Genomic DNA, 14,920 nt, shown 5'->3' with positions numbered 1-14,920 from the left:
TTTTGTGTAAATCGTCAGTAGATAGATATGAAAACTTCATTTATTGGCGATGATGTGTAATTTTTGTTGGTAAACAAATTTGAGTTATCGGACTTTGAATTTAACGTGTCGACTTGGATAAAGTTTATAGACCCCAAAATTTTACTTTGATATCCGTTAATCTATGCATGTACATTTTTAAACAAGAGGCCCATGGGCCACATCGCTCACCTGAGGAACAATAGGTATGATAAAGTCAGCTTAATGGAGTCATAATACAAACAATCTGGACAATGTACAATAATACATGTAGATCCTGTATAAATAAAATCCAATTTTCCCCCTTGGAACTCGGATAGCCCTGATTGCTGCCAATATTTACAAGAGCAGACTTTAATCACCGCTCCAGCACATATATAGGGACTCAAAGTTACGCAGGCAGGGATGACCGCACACCTACGCAACTCACAGGTACCAACGTTATCGCAAGCAGAGATAACGCAAGCAGGGATGACCGCACACTTGCGCTAGAAAGGCCAGAACACCAGAAGGGATGACCATACACTAGTGCTCCGCCGCAACCACCACCAAGACAAGCAGGTATGACCGCACACTTGTATTAATGCGATACAGGGCAGGAAGGACCGCACACTCTGTATCATAGGTTAGAAAAACACGAAGATTAAATAGAGCAGGGATGTCCACACCCTCAATCTCTCCGTACCTGTTCAAGTTTAACCCCAAACAGTCGCTCGGCGCAATGCAATATACACTGTCCCTATATATGTGCCGGCCTAAAATAATTCATAGTATCTAAAAATTGGAAATCAAAAATAAACAAACTAATCCGGCCTAACCCAAAACTACTTATGCAGAACAACTTATATACATTGAATATTTATTATTGTATAAAAATAATCATCACAATAATTGGTTAACAGTGGATGCATTAATTAAAATAATCAAGAATCAATAAATCAAGGGCAATAACTCAAAACAGTAATACAAAAAGATTCTAATGAAAAAATAGCTGCCTGCTTCAATTTTATAGTCATATCACATGTTGAGTATTGCAGTTCTCAAAAAGATCCTTTACAATTGTTTATATATGGGATATTTAGCTACATCAAACTCTGAACCTTCTTGTGAGGCCGAAGAATTGTCCTGGAGCCAAAGTCTTAACAATTATAAAGAATCATCTTGCTGATTAGTTTCTGAGAAGAAGATTTTTAAAGATTTACTCTCTATATATTCCTATGTAAAACTTTAACACACCCCCCCCCCCATTGTGGCCTCACCCTACCCCCAAAGGTCATGATTTTCACAACTTTGAATCTACACTACCTGAGGATACTTCCCACAAGTTTCAGCTTTCCTGGCTGATTAGTTTCTGAGAAGATTTTTAAATATTTACTCTATATATTCCTATGTAAAACTTCGACCCCCCCCCCCCCCATTGTGCCCAACCCTACCCCCAGGGATCATGATTTTCACAACTTTGAATCTACACTACCTGATGCTTCCACACAAGTTTCAGCTTTCCTGGCTGATTAATTTCTGAGAAGAAGATTTTTAAAGATTTACTCTATATATTCCTATGTAAAATTTTAACACCCCCCCCCCCCAATGTGGCCTCACCCTACCCCCAGGGATCATGATTTTCACAACTATGAATCTACACTACCTGAGGATGCTTCCACACAAGTTTCAGCTTTCCTGGCTTTCTGGTTCTTGAGAAGAAGATTTTTGAAAATTTACTCTATATATTCCTATGTAAAACTTCGAACCCCCATTGTGGCCCCACCCTACCCCCAGGGGTCATGATTTTCACAACTTTGAATCTACACTACCTGAGGATGCTTCCACACAAATTTCAGCTTTGCTAGCTGATTAGTTTCTGAGAAGAAGATTTTTAAAGATTTACTCTATATATTCCTATCGTAAACTTCGACCCCCCATTGTGGCCCCACCCTACCCCCGGGGGTCATGATTTTCACAACTTTAAATCTACACTACCTGAGGATGCTTCCACACAAGTTTCAGCTTTCCTGGCTGTTTAGTTTCTGAGAAGAAGATTTTTAAAGATTTACTCTATATATTCCTATGTAAAACTTCAACCCCCCAGTGTGGCCCCACCCTACCCCCGGGGGTCATGAATTTCACAACTTTGAATCTACACTACCTGAGGATGCTTCCACACAAGTTTCAGCTTTCCTGGCTGTTTAGTTTCTGAGAAGAAGATTTTTAAAGATTTACTCTATATATTCCATGTAAAACTTCGACCCCCCATTGTGGCCCCACCCTACCCCCGGGGGTCATGAATTTCACAACTTTGAATCTACACTACCTGAGGATGCTTCCACACAAGTTTCAGCTTTCCTGGCTTTCTGGTTCTTGAGAAGAAGATTTTTGAAAATTTCTCTAAATTTTTCATTAATTTCTAATTATCTCCCCTTGAAAACGGGTGTGACCCTTAATTTTCACAACTTTGAATCCCCCTTGCCTAAGGATGATTTGTGCCAAGTTTGGTTGAAATTGGCCTAGTAGTTCTTGAGAAGATGTTGAAAATCTGAAAAGTTTACGGACAGACGGACGGACGGACGGACAGACGGACGACAGACAAAATGTGATCAGAATAGCTCACTTGAGCTTTCAGCTCAGGTGAGCTAAAAATAACGGGTACTTTAGAAAAAATTTCAAAGACTTTTGAATGCAGAACCCAATGTCCTTAAGTAATTGTGGTTTTGTGAATTTGATAAATCCAACACTAAATATTATTAGATAAACATTGATCACGCAAGGAGTCGAAAGCACCTGGTTACGCAATGGCAAATTCACTGTCAAGGACTTGTTTGATGCAAGAAATAGTGGTCTAAAAAAAATTATTATATGTCACCATGCAGGTTAACAGGTGTGTGACTGTCACTCTGTCAGTCAATAAATTGGGTCTCAATAGCTCAGTGGTTAGAGGGCTGGTACAGTACGCCAGAGGCCCTGGGTTCGAGTTCCGGTTGAGACCTGACTTTTCACCACCTGTTACATTTGGCGCCCAACATACAAATCCCACGGTCACTCCCTAAAACATTTCCTTAACTCGTAGAATTCTATTCATAAATTCAAGGACGAATTTCTACCAACACGGGGAGTATGTCACCAGGTTAATAGGTGTGTAACTGTCAGTCAATATATTGGCTAGGGTCTCAATAGTTCAGTGGTTAGAGCGCTGGCATGGTACACCAGAGGCCCTGGGTTCGAGTCCCGGTTGAGACTTTACTTTTCAGGACCTGTTTCATATATATTCCAAAACATGGAAATTACATTAACAATAAGGTACAGACCCTGAAACGTACTACTACACCAAAAAAGCGTGCGACTTTCGTGCGAGAAACGTTTCGTGTAAACCGTTTAGCGTTTCGTGTAAACCGTTTAGCGTTTCGTGTGAATCGTGAAGCGTTTCGTGTAAACCGTTTAGCGTTTCGGGCAAAGCGTGCAGCGTTTCGGGCAAAGCGTGTAAATCGTTTCGGGCAAAGCGTGCGAGAACCGTGTGAAACGTTCATCAGATTTCATTCGGAACTCTCTGACAATTTAATTGTTTCAAATAAGCGCTCGCGTTAAACATTACTTTAAACTGTTTGTGATTGGCAAAACTCCTTTAAGATATTCTCGTGAAAAAAATCTACATGTATAAGAAATGATATACTTATCTTTTTACAAAATTGAATTAATTTTTAACAAACAAAAGAAAAGTACGCGTATTAAAAGAAGACTGAGACTATTCGGCTGTATACAACCAGTACACATAATCTCGGACATCGGGTAGACCTGCACCTGGCTGAACCTGTCAATCAAACTCTGTGTATTCGTTTTCATTGGATGGTCACGCGTCTCTTTTTTTGTCAATAGCCAATAGAAATTTAATGACTTCAAGGTAGTCGGAATCAGTATTTGATGATGCACACAATTTCAATGATAGATTATTTAACATTAATTTGAACAAAATTAAATGTAAACATAGAAAGGAAATATACGGTTCATTTCTATGAAATGCGGGAAGTAAATTCTTCTGAATCCCGATTAAAAATAGTTCTACAAGTTATTACTCTAATTATTTAAACACTGATAACGGAAAACTACAAGTAATTAACTCACTGAAATTTTCCTAAAATGTACACATGCAATTAATTATAATGGGAATCTATATGCATTGTACTTAATTCAAATAAATTATGATAGATACATCTGTATATTGTACGCCGTTATGCGGGGCACCGGTTATGTATACGAATATTGAGACAAAAATCTAAATCATTTTTTATTTTTTGTTCTTTCCGAAATGCGAAATAGTAATGACAACTTTCTTTATTGTTTAATCCATTGATTTTTTTTTCTGTGATATTATGTACGGAACATTTATTTACGCGAATGATTCGACATAAAAAAAATCGGTTGTTTTATAGCATTTTCTAACTTATGTGACTAATTTCATTTTACATAACTTTCAAAATTATCAATGTAAATAATTACAGGTTTATTTACAGTTAGTATTTTTACATCGTATTCTCTGAAACCAATAAAAATATTAACGTGAGAAGAAAAAAGAAATCCCGCCGAATACGAAAAAACCGATTTCAGTTTGTAATCATACGGATTTTATTTTTGGTATTGCATATTGTGTTACGGTAACTTTTTTCTCTGGAATTTTTATTATTTACGACACTAATAAGAATCATGGATATTTCTTTTGAGCGATAAATATATTTATAGAAGAAATATTTTTGGCGAATTCTGTGAATAAAAAATTTTTTGCTTTAAATATAAGTACCAAATTAATTTAATTAATAAATTCAATACTTCTGTACATATATGTTTCTAATATCAGTATTTCTATTATTTCGTGTTTTCTTAAAATGAATTCTTACTAACAGAGTCAGGGTAAAAATCCGAAAGGACCCGAATCGATCAGGATAAAAGCGTGTCCAAAGCGTGTGGAAAGCGAGCAAATCGTTTCCTGCGAGAATCGTTTCGTGTAAACCGTTCAGCGTTTCGTGTAAATCGTTTAGCGTTTCGGGCAAAGCGTGCAGCGTTTCGTGTAAACCGTTCAGCGTTTCGTGTGAACCGTTTAGCGAGCGGGTAGCGAGCGTGCAGCGAGCGTGTGGTGTAGTAGTACGTTTCAGGGTCTGTATTTTTTATGTTGAGTGTACATTGTACACTCATAAAACTCGCATAACACACATTTTCGGCAGTCATGTCCTGCAGCATTCAAGACATTTTGTTACTCGCTCTGAAAACTGTTGTTCGTCCCGCACTTCCCAATTTTAATTAAATTTTGGCTGAAAAAAGTTAGGTATTACACACACTTTTTAGACTTTACAGATTACAGTGATTACGATTGGTGCACCAATCGTAATCACTGTAATCTGTAAAGTCTAAAAAGTGTGTGTAATACCTAACTTTTTTCAGCCAAAATGGTCTCGACATTTAACGACATATAAGAATGGATTCCAAAGGCTAGCCACAACCAATTATTGGAACTAAAAAAAACTTAGTAAGACTACTCTTGATCGGTGCTTCATTTGTTGTTGTGAAAAATCATGTCAATAACATCACAACTCAAAATACAAGAATTCTTATCAGCCCTTCTTCAAGGTAAAACTTACAAATATTGCAATGAAAAAAAATAACAGGTTATTGACTAACTGTAATATCAGGATTTAAAGTAATAAACACTGTTTTTGTAATTTCCAATATACAGTATGTTGTTGCATCACCCGTATTTATAACCCCTGAAGGTAAGATAGTCGCAAGTTATTCACCACAAGGTATATTTATGCAGTAAAAATGTCTGTAAATTAATTTTGTACCATTCTTTCGCCAGTGAGTTTAATTTACACGATTATGTACTCAGAAGACTTGGTCATCTTCACTTCTCTTTCTGAGGAAACTCTGGCGAAGTTACCGATCACCACCATTATCACTAAAAAAAACTTTTAGGGTCGGGGGGTAAAAGATAGGGTCGGTCGGGCGACAGGAAACAGGAATAAAAATTTTTTTGGCCTAATATAGGTATCTTGGCAATACAAGCTGTTCATTCTGACCTTATTCGTAGACCCTGTCTTGAAACTTCTTTGCTTGCGTAGTAACACAAAACTCTCAAATAATTATCATGGTTTTGTTTGTGTACAATATATATATAATTATATATATGTATTCAACCTATAATCATAACAAATCAGCATTGCCATACATCCCTACCGCATCTTGCACCCAAAAATCACAAAATATTTTGTGAAGCTTGTATTACAGTTTTTTATCACTAATGAGCGAGCCATAACACATCAAATTTAAAGAATGACTGGAATAGCCTACAGCGACAGCATGTGTACCTGTGACGTCATATAGCACGTTAGGCCCAGAATCAACTTAAATGCGCAAAATTCGGTCGACTTTTCCATCAAACATAACCAAATTAAATAATACTTTTGCACAGTATCAGTATAAACATAGGAAATACTTATTACCTTCACGGCTTCAGCTTAGATCTGTTTGTCGAAGTGATGACTGTATGTTCAGCCTCCCGCCATGTACCTTCGGAAACCGACGGTTTTTCAAAAAGTTCCGAAATTTTATTTTCCATTACGAGCCCGATCTAATTATCCCGGTCATTATTCCAGTCGTTTTCACTATCAGTGTATTATGTAGTGCTCATTTGACCAAACATTATAAAAAGTAATTCTAAATATATGTAGTTGAGAAGTGACATTCTCTCTCTCTCTCTCTCTCTCTCTCTCTCTCTCTCTCTCTCTCTCTCTCTCTCTCTCTCTCTCTCTCTCTCTCTCTCTCTCTCTCTCTCTCTCTCTCTCTCTCTCTCAGTCTGCATCCTTTTGCAGACTCTCATTCTGTGTAATTAACCGCAGGCTCCTGCGTTCCGTTTTATAAAAAACTTTTCTCTTCACGAAAAAACACGTGTGTACAATATAATCAGTGGTGTGGCTACCTTTCAATTTACTGTATTCAAAACGTCAAGTGCCTGTATTAACGTAACGTTATATTTCATATTTGCTGGTGGTGTTTTTCGGAAATTATAGATCAAGAATAGATACTTATGCAATATACATACTAATCATGACTGTACGGTGGATCTTTTCTATTTCTTTTTCTTTTCTTTTTTTTTGCCAAAAAAAATCTAAATTGACCCCTAAAATCAACATTATTCTTTACTGAGTGTGTGTTTGTTTGGGTTTGTTGTTCTTTTTGTTTTTTGGTTTTTTTTTTACTAAAACAGCCTATATAAAGGAAGCTTTTTTCAGACACTATTAATGTCATGCTTGAACAAACAAAATATTTTCTTCAATGATCTGGCCAAGGCTATATAACGGATTGAAGGACTTTGCTTGATCAAAGTTGCGCTCTATATTTCCTATTAAAAATGACTAAAACACCTATTTCACCGATTAAAATGATTGAATAATAATTACAATGTACGAATTTATAATTGAATAGCTTTACTCCTTACGTCATACAAAGTTAGATACATGTAAATTGATGAAAAATATTTCTTATGATAAATTGAAATACATATATATTCTCTTTCTTACTCGCTCCTATTTCTTGTCTACTTACTAGCTAGTATATCATTTATCGTGATTGTGTGGTTTAGACATTTTCAGCGTGTTTTGGGTTGGGTGGTTCGAGAGATATTTGAATTTGCCAGGGTTGAGGTCCAAGGCATATTTTCGGTTACTTAAAAAAATATTTTTCCATAATAATAACAGACCCCCCCCCCCCCACGACCACCCTCTTGATCACATCAATGTATTTCTGTTTATTTTTTCTCTTTCTATCCATCCTTTTTTCTACTTTTTTCTGTCTCTGTCTCTGCACATCTTCTACTTGCTTCTCTTGTTTTGCTCTCTCTCTCTCTCTCTCTCTCTCTCTCTCTCTCTCTCTCTCTCTCTCTCTCTCTGTATGTGCATGTTTAAGTCTAAATATCTCTACTTACATGTATAAACTTCCTAGTACATGTCTGTGTGTTTCTCCCTCTCTCTCTCTCTTTATCTGTCTCTCTGCATGTGTCTTTCACAGTGTCTCTGTCTCTGTCTATCTATCTCTGTCTGTCTGCCTCTCCATCTGATTGTCTGTCTGTCTGTCTGTCTGTCAAACTCTCTCTCTCTCTCTCTCTCTCTCTCTCTCTCTCTGTTGTACGTTTTTTCACTAAACATTTCTTGCAGCTATTGACCTACCCTTTATGCAGATATTAACTATAAATCCGTACATAAGAATATCTCCCTATAATATTTTTAAAAGTACTATCCAATCAAAATATATCTTCTATCTTCTACCCTCTGTGCATCTGACTCTTTGTCTGTCTGTCTGTGTGGCTGTCTGTTTCTCTCTCTCTCTCTCTCTCTCTCTCTCTCTCTCTCTCTCTCTCTCTCTCTCTCTGTGTGTGTGTGCTGTACGTTTTCACTAAACATTTCTCGTTATTTATCCAGCCTATTGATCTATAATATGTATTTCCCATTCCTTGTCTGCCCCTGTGCATCCATCTAGCTGTCTGTCTATTTCTGTCTGTCTCTCTCCCTCTCTCTGCATGTTTATCTCTATATACCTCTATATCTACCTGTCTTTATCTCACTCTCTCCCTTTCTCCCTGCCTGTCTTTTTGTCCATATGCCTGTCTGTCTCCCTCTCTTTTGCTGTCTCTGTATCTCTGTATATCTGTCACTCTGTATAGCTATCTCTCTGTATCTCTGTCTTTCCATCTGTCTGTCTGTCTTTGTTAGACCATCTCTTTCTGTCCTGTCTGTCTGTCTGTCTGTCTCTCTCTCTCTCTCTGTATGTGCATATTTATTTAAGAAATAAGCTGCAATTCAAAAAGTTCATTAGAAATGAACTTGGTTGGTCAAGTGATCAAATCTTGTGAAGCCCAGAAGAAGGGCTTTTTAAAAGATTTGATCATGTACCAGCCAAATTAATATTTGGTGAACTTTTTAATCATTTCTGAACATCTCTCTCTCTCTCTCTCTCTCTCTCTCTCTCTCTCTCTCTCTCTGATGGCTGTGTATGTATGAAAAGCTCATCAGTCTCTAAACAATTTTATCTGTCTGATATGATATTTAATCCGTTTCTTTCTCTGATATGTTTACTTTAAATAAATGAAGTTATGAATATGAATAGTATATGGTACTGAATTGGACAATCTTTTATTTCTTATTATATATTTCCAGATGGCCTTTTATTTATAATACAGCTTAATTAGCATGCACAAATATCAGCTAGGCAGGTTATATATAAGTCATATTTATGCAACTACAATAATTAATGTTAATTCATACATTATGTAAGATGATCAAAGATCATAAAAAACGTACAGCTGATTATAATTTAATCAAACTAAAATAAATTACAGGAATATAATTGAATATAGTTATTATCTAATATAAATTTTAATTTAAAACTATCACTAGCAACATTAATAGTTGTTCTCATCATTCCACTGTCTTGGTCATTATACACAAGCAATCTCTTTCTGTTTCAGATTTTATCTATATATTTTCTTTTATTTCATGTGTCTTATTTCAAATTTACATCATCCTCTCTTGGGCCCCCATTCTTCACTTTTTCTCTGTCCCTGGCTCGATAATTGCCACATGTGTGTTTCAGCAGAGTATCATATTTCTAATCTGACTGGGTTTTTGCACAACATTCCAAAGTGATTAAATTCATGAACTAGGCTGGTTTCACTCGACACAAAGAAGTGAGTTTCTGCTATCCCCCCCCTTCCCATGAAAAAACCCCCACAAATTCCATGACAATAGAATGCAAGTTCAAAGAAAATGTTCATTGATCTCACTGAATGTATGATATAAAAGATGGGGAAGGAAATCATTTAGGACTTAAATCATTCAAATGTACTATTTGTTAAGTTAATTTTGTTAATTTATATATTTTGAAAAAAAAATATAAAATTTAGAATTACCATAAAGCATTTAATCATACGTGTAATTGCTTTAAAGTTTACAAAATCAGTACAGTTTATTTTTCATACATTAAAAACTTAACCCAGAGATAACAGTTCTAAGGCTAAGTAATCAAATCAAAATATTTTCTTAATGTACTGTGGAATCCAAAATTATACAATTCAAACTGAATTAGCAATTTAGGTTTTAGAGATATTAATTAATTAACTCATAATTCACCTAGAACAAGCAACATGCATAGCTGATGAAACATTAGTTTATATTTACATGGAAAAATAAAGGGGTCAAAATATACACAATAATCATCAGTGAAACTGTTGTTCTCCACATCTTTTTAATTTAATTCTCTTTAGTCTATGTTACAATGTATGGATGCTCTGTCTGTCCGTCTCTCTCTCTCTCTCTCTCTCTCTCTCTCTCTCTCTCTCTCTCTCTGTTTGTGCACATTTATTTAAGAAATAAGCTGCAATTTAAGAAGTTCATTAGATATGAACATGAACTTGGTTGGTCAAGTGATCAAATCCTGTGAAGGTTTATCAAAAGATTTGATCATGTACCAGCCAATTTCATATTTTGGTGAACTTTTTAATCATTTCTGAACATAAATCTCTCTCTCTCTCTCTCTCTCTCTCTCTCTCTCTCTCTCTCTCTGAGAAGTTGACACTGCTGACATGTGGAAAACAAATTCACAAGTATTACAGAGAAAAATGTAGAAGTTTTTACTGAACTTAAATTCAAGCAGCAAGAACATTCCTTATAGCTAGTAGATACAATTATCTGATGCAAAAATGGGCAGTATGCATGTGCATCTTTTAATATGACCTAGCTGACATAAAAATAGCTTACATTATGTTTAAATCTGGTACAATTATGAAGTGCATGTGCCAGCATGCATGGTTAAATTGACTGTTAATGATACTATAGTTCTGCCTTATCCTCATATTTTGATCTTAAAAAAATAATATATATATATATATGCATTGTACTTATCATCCACTAGACAGTCATTACATTTATATTCAATAATAAGCATCACTTAATTTAACCTGGGTGAGTCTAAGACAAACAGGTTACGCAACCACTTTATGATGAGTTCAACAATTCCAACAAGCTCGTAAAGAATTCATTGTTCATGTTTAACAAATTAATATAAATGCATCATACCATGGTCCCATTATGATGCTTATTTTTCTGTTATGAAGTTTGATAATACTTAATCGTTGTCATTTAATACCGCCTTTTTCAGATTTTGTTCTGTCACAGTGTAATTATATAAAATGTCTTTGCCATGACAGTTTTGTTGGTCATTGTTTTAGTCATACAAGGAATTATTTAAACATAATGTAAACCTGTTCACAATTCATAATGCTGCTAGGCATGAAACAGATGTAAATAGACTTTATATCATGAACAGAATATGTACATGTGTTCCTTTTCAATTTTTTAAAACTATATATTATATTATATACAAAGTACCATTTTTCATTATTGGACTGTATCACAAATGGTATACACTTCAGAGTCATCTCTTTTTATCCATTAGTACATGAACTAACAATTAAATCTTGTATGGTAACCATTTTGAACTAATTTTATTGTAGTATAATAACAGTGGGTATGATAGTGTGTGGATATACATACACGTGCCAAAGTTAAAAATCACATCCAAGAAAATCAACATCATGTTTTACTCAGGTCACCTGTCAGTTCCCGTGTTACTTTAATATGTGATACACAACTAGTTTCTGTCTGTTCAGCTACATGTATATATTTGTGAAAACCAGCCTTTAACCAACCCAAATTCACATATATCCATCTTTATATCTAATTCCATTGATATGGCTGTGTGTCTCTTAAATAATAGCACATACATTAGGTGCTAATACATCCAACTTTTACTTATAATGATCGAATCATGCATGTCCTATCAAATTTGTATGGGATGTACCCCAGATTCTAAAATGAAGAGTGTAATTTAGAATTGATTCTGGGATAGATCTTGAACACTACATTAATCCCACTTCACTTTTGATTGGACTTGGATAATAAATGAATTTCTCTAACTTAATGGAATTTGAATTAATGTCATAAGTCTTCGTGTGGATCAATATAAAAAAACATCTAATTGTGCATTAAATATTTCATTTCTCTAAATCACTTTCATGTCAGTGACTTCACAAAATTTAACCTTTAATATTGTCTTTACCAAGAGAAATCAAATTAGATCTAATGAACATGAAAATTATTCAAAGCTGTTTAATTAAATCGGGAAACTTCAATTGGGTAATTAAGAAGCTTCAGGATTCCACTTATCATACAAATGCATATGCTGGTAATTGAAAGAAAACTGTTTTCATTTGAATCTGAGTCTGATCTCTCTCTCTCTCTCTCTCTCTCTCTCTCTCACAGTGAGAATACATTAAAAGATTATACATGCACTTTATCCCAAAAGGCTAATATAGGGGCACCAATAGGGAATTACAAGCTTTGTCACAGCCTTGGATTCCATTGACTATATCATGAAGTGATTGTGCATGTCTGTTTCATTCTACTGTAATCTTTAATTGATGAGATTTTAAAATCCAAAAAAATCAGATAACATGAACCCAAACAAAAAATTTTCTTACGAAATCATATCAAAATCACTTAAAAATCATATCCAACTCACAAATTCATGATTTTGTTCTATGATTTAGACATGATCCATTAAATGAATCATACCCAAATCATAGGTGACAAATAAGGAAGTATGATCCTGGTGTGGTTTGTTTCTTGGTTTTGAGTCTGCTATGATTTTCTTGTGATTCTGGTATGTGGTATATTAGAAGGCAACAGAGCATGCGTTTGAAATGATTCGTTAATTGCCAGATAAACTGACCACTAAGAATTAAGATTTCTGCATAACAGGAAGTTGAGTTGCAAATTTTGAATGTTCATCTTGGAGCCTAAATGTGATGTACACGTCAGGAAAATTTGTTATTGTTGGGCATCTTGCTCTATCTTGGCATATTTATAAAGTGAATTTATGGAAGTATTTTGGGGGAATTTATTCTTATTCACTTGAGGTAAATAATATTTGATAAAGACTAATTTACAATACACTATCAAGTGATTTATTAAGTGAAGCAAGCAACTAATGCATGGATGTACATGTATCATTAGTTCAGACCGGGAGCTACAGACCTGCAGCTAGGTTTTGAAATGCATACATAATATTTTAATTTGAACAATTCATGTAATAATTGCTAGAAGAGTTTGAAATAACAGTATAATTATCATCTAAATTATGGGAGACTTTAATCCTGCGTTTTAATTCAGATTATATTGGCTTAACGATACAGTTCATGTGACATATATGTATACTATTTGTCATATTTGATAATTGACAATGTATTTCAAATATTAAAAGTATATAGTTGTCTGTTGCAAAATATAAATTAAGTGGTCATTTTTTTCTTTAAGAAATTATTGTATAATTGTCCTTTAACAGGTCATATAAGGACCATGGTTTTGATATGAGTTGTTAGTTACAACAGTTCATACCAGGACCATGGTTTTGATACGAGTTGTTAGTCACAACAGATCATACCAGGACCATGGTTTTGATACGAGTTGTTAGTTACAACAGATCATACCAGGACCATGGTTTTGATATGAGTTGTTAGTCACAACAGATCATACCAGGACCATGGTTTTGATATGAGTTGTTAGTTACAATAGATCATACCAGGACCGTGGTTTTCTTGCAATTTGTTTAGTTTAATAGATCACCCGAGAATCATGATCCATTAACTCATTTGCATGTGAAATTTTCCTATACCGAAATCATCTCAAAACCATGATTTACACACAAGTCATTGATATGATCCCGTAGGCTATTTTTTCTGTTTGGGAATATACACAATGTATATGTAAATACAGAGTTTCAATAATGTTCTGTGTACTGTGAGAAGGTCATTAAAATTTAGATAAAAAGTGTATTAAAACCTAATCTCTTTTGATCCTCACCATTTCCAATGATGTTATCCCTATACATTTACATACAAGAAAAGGGCTATGATTGTCTTCACCTTTTACTCATTACAACAGCAACCACATGTGCATTTCAAAAGTTATTTTACCTATCATATAAGGATTGTATTTTGTTCTGCATGCAACCAATGGTTATGTTCATGTATTGCACTTATATATCAAAATTTGAACTGGCAATATCATATATTGTTATAATTAGATATGATACATTTGTCCCCATCAAAGATGGTAGATGGTAGCCAACTAGGTTATCAATTTTAAGGGAGTGGTGGTGTCATATACTTCTTGATACAGAAAGGTATGTAGGACCTATCACTCACCTGAGTAATATAGACTTCTTTATGTGTACATAAAAATGCAGTTGCAAATTTATCAACAAAATTTATCAATGTGGTTTTAATATACAGGAAAATCTCAATAAAAAAACCCTTATAATCAGAATAGAAAAAAAGTAAGTGCTGATAAAATTGATCACCATTATGCTATAAATTAGTGACTGTGACTTCTGTTTCCATATAATTATTAGTGGAATTTTAACTTATATGCTTGCGTTCTCAGACAAAACGTGGATAAAACTTCCTTTCTTGATAGGACAATAAAGACATCTTACATCTGAATCCTTCTTTTCTATTTATATGGAGTGTATTTGTTTCCTACCTCCCGAACTGGTCCAAGATATCCCCAGCGTCAACATGCTATTTTAAAAGTAAATAATAGAGATCTACTGGAGATCTCCGAACTGCAAACGAGCAAATTAGGATTTCTCTGGTGGCTCTTCATCCAACTAATTGAATACACCCCTGGTCTGCAGCATATTTCGCTAATATACATTTTATCACAGAACTTTCCCAATTTCACTCATTAAGATTAAAATCATTCACATCAAAACTGACCATGGTGTAAAAAATTATACAATTTTAATTATCTTT

The 14,920-nt window shown here is 34.6% G+C and overlaps 1 protein-coding gene and 1 non-coding gene across 2 annotated transcripts in view; one reads left to right on the top strand and one right to left on the bottom strand.

Annotated features, from left to right (window-relative positions):
• Nucleotides 1–14,920, bottom strand: part of LOC128173378 (N-acetyllactosaminide beta-1,3-N-acetylglucosaminyltransferase 2-like) — a 177,012-nt gene that overhangs the window by 132,704 nt on the left and 29,388 nt on the right. The window lies entirely within an intron of this gene.
• On the top strand, nucleotides 3,177–3,249 carry Trnat-ggu (transfer RNA threonine (anticodon GGU)). The gene has a single exon. It is a non-coding gene; the product is annotated as a tRNA-Thr (tRNA).

This window comes from Crassostrea angulata, chromosome 2 (assembly GCF_025612915.1).
Source record: "Crassostrea angulata isolate pt1a10 chromosome 2, ASM2561291v2, whole genome shotgun sequence".
Lineage (NCBI taxonomy): Eukaryota > Metazoa > Mollusca > Bivalvia > Ostreida > Ostreidae > Magallana > Magallana angulata.
This window is presented reverse-complemented; position numbering and strand designations above follow the sequence as displayed.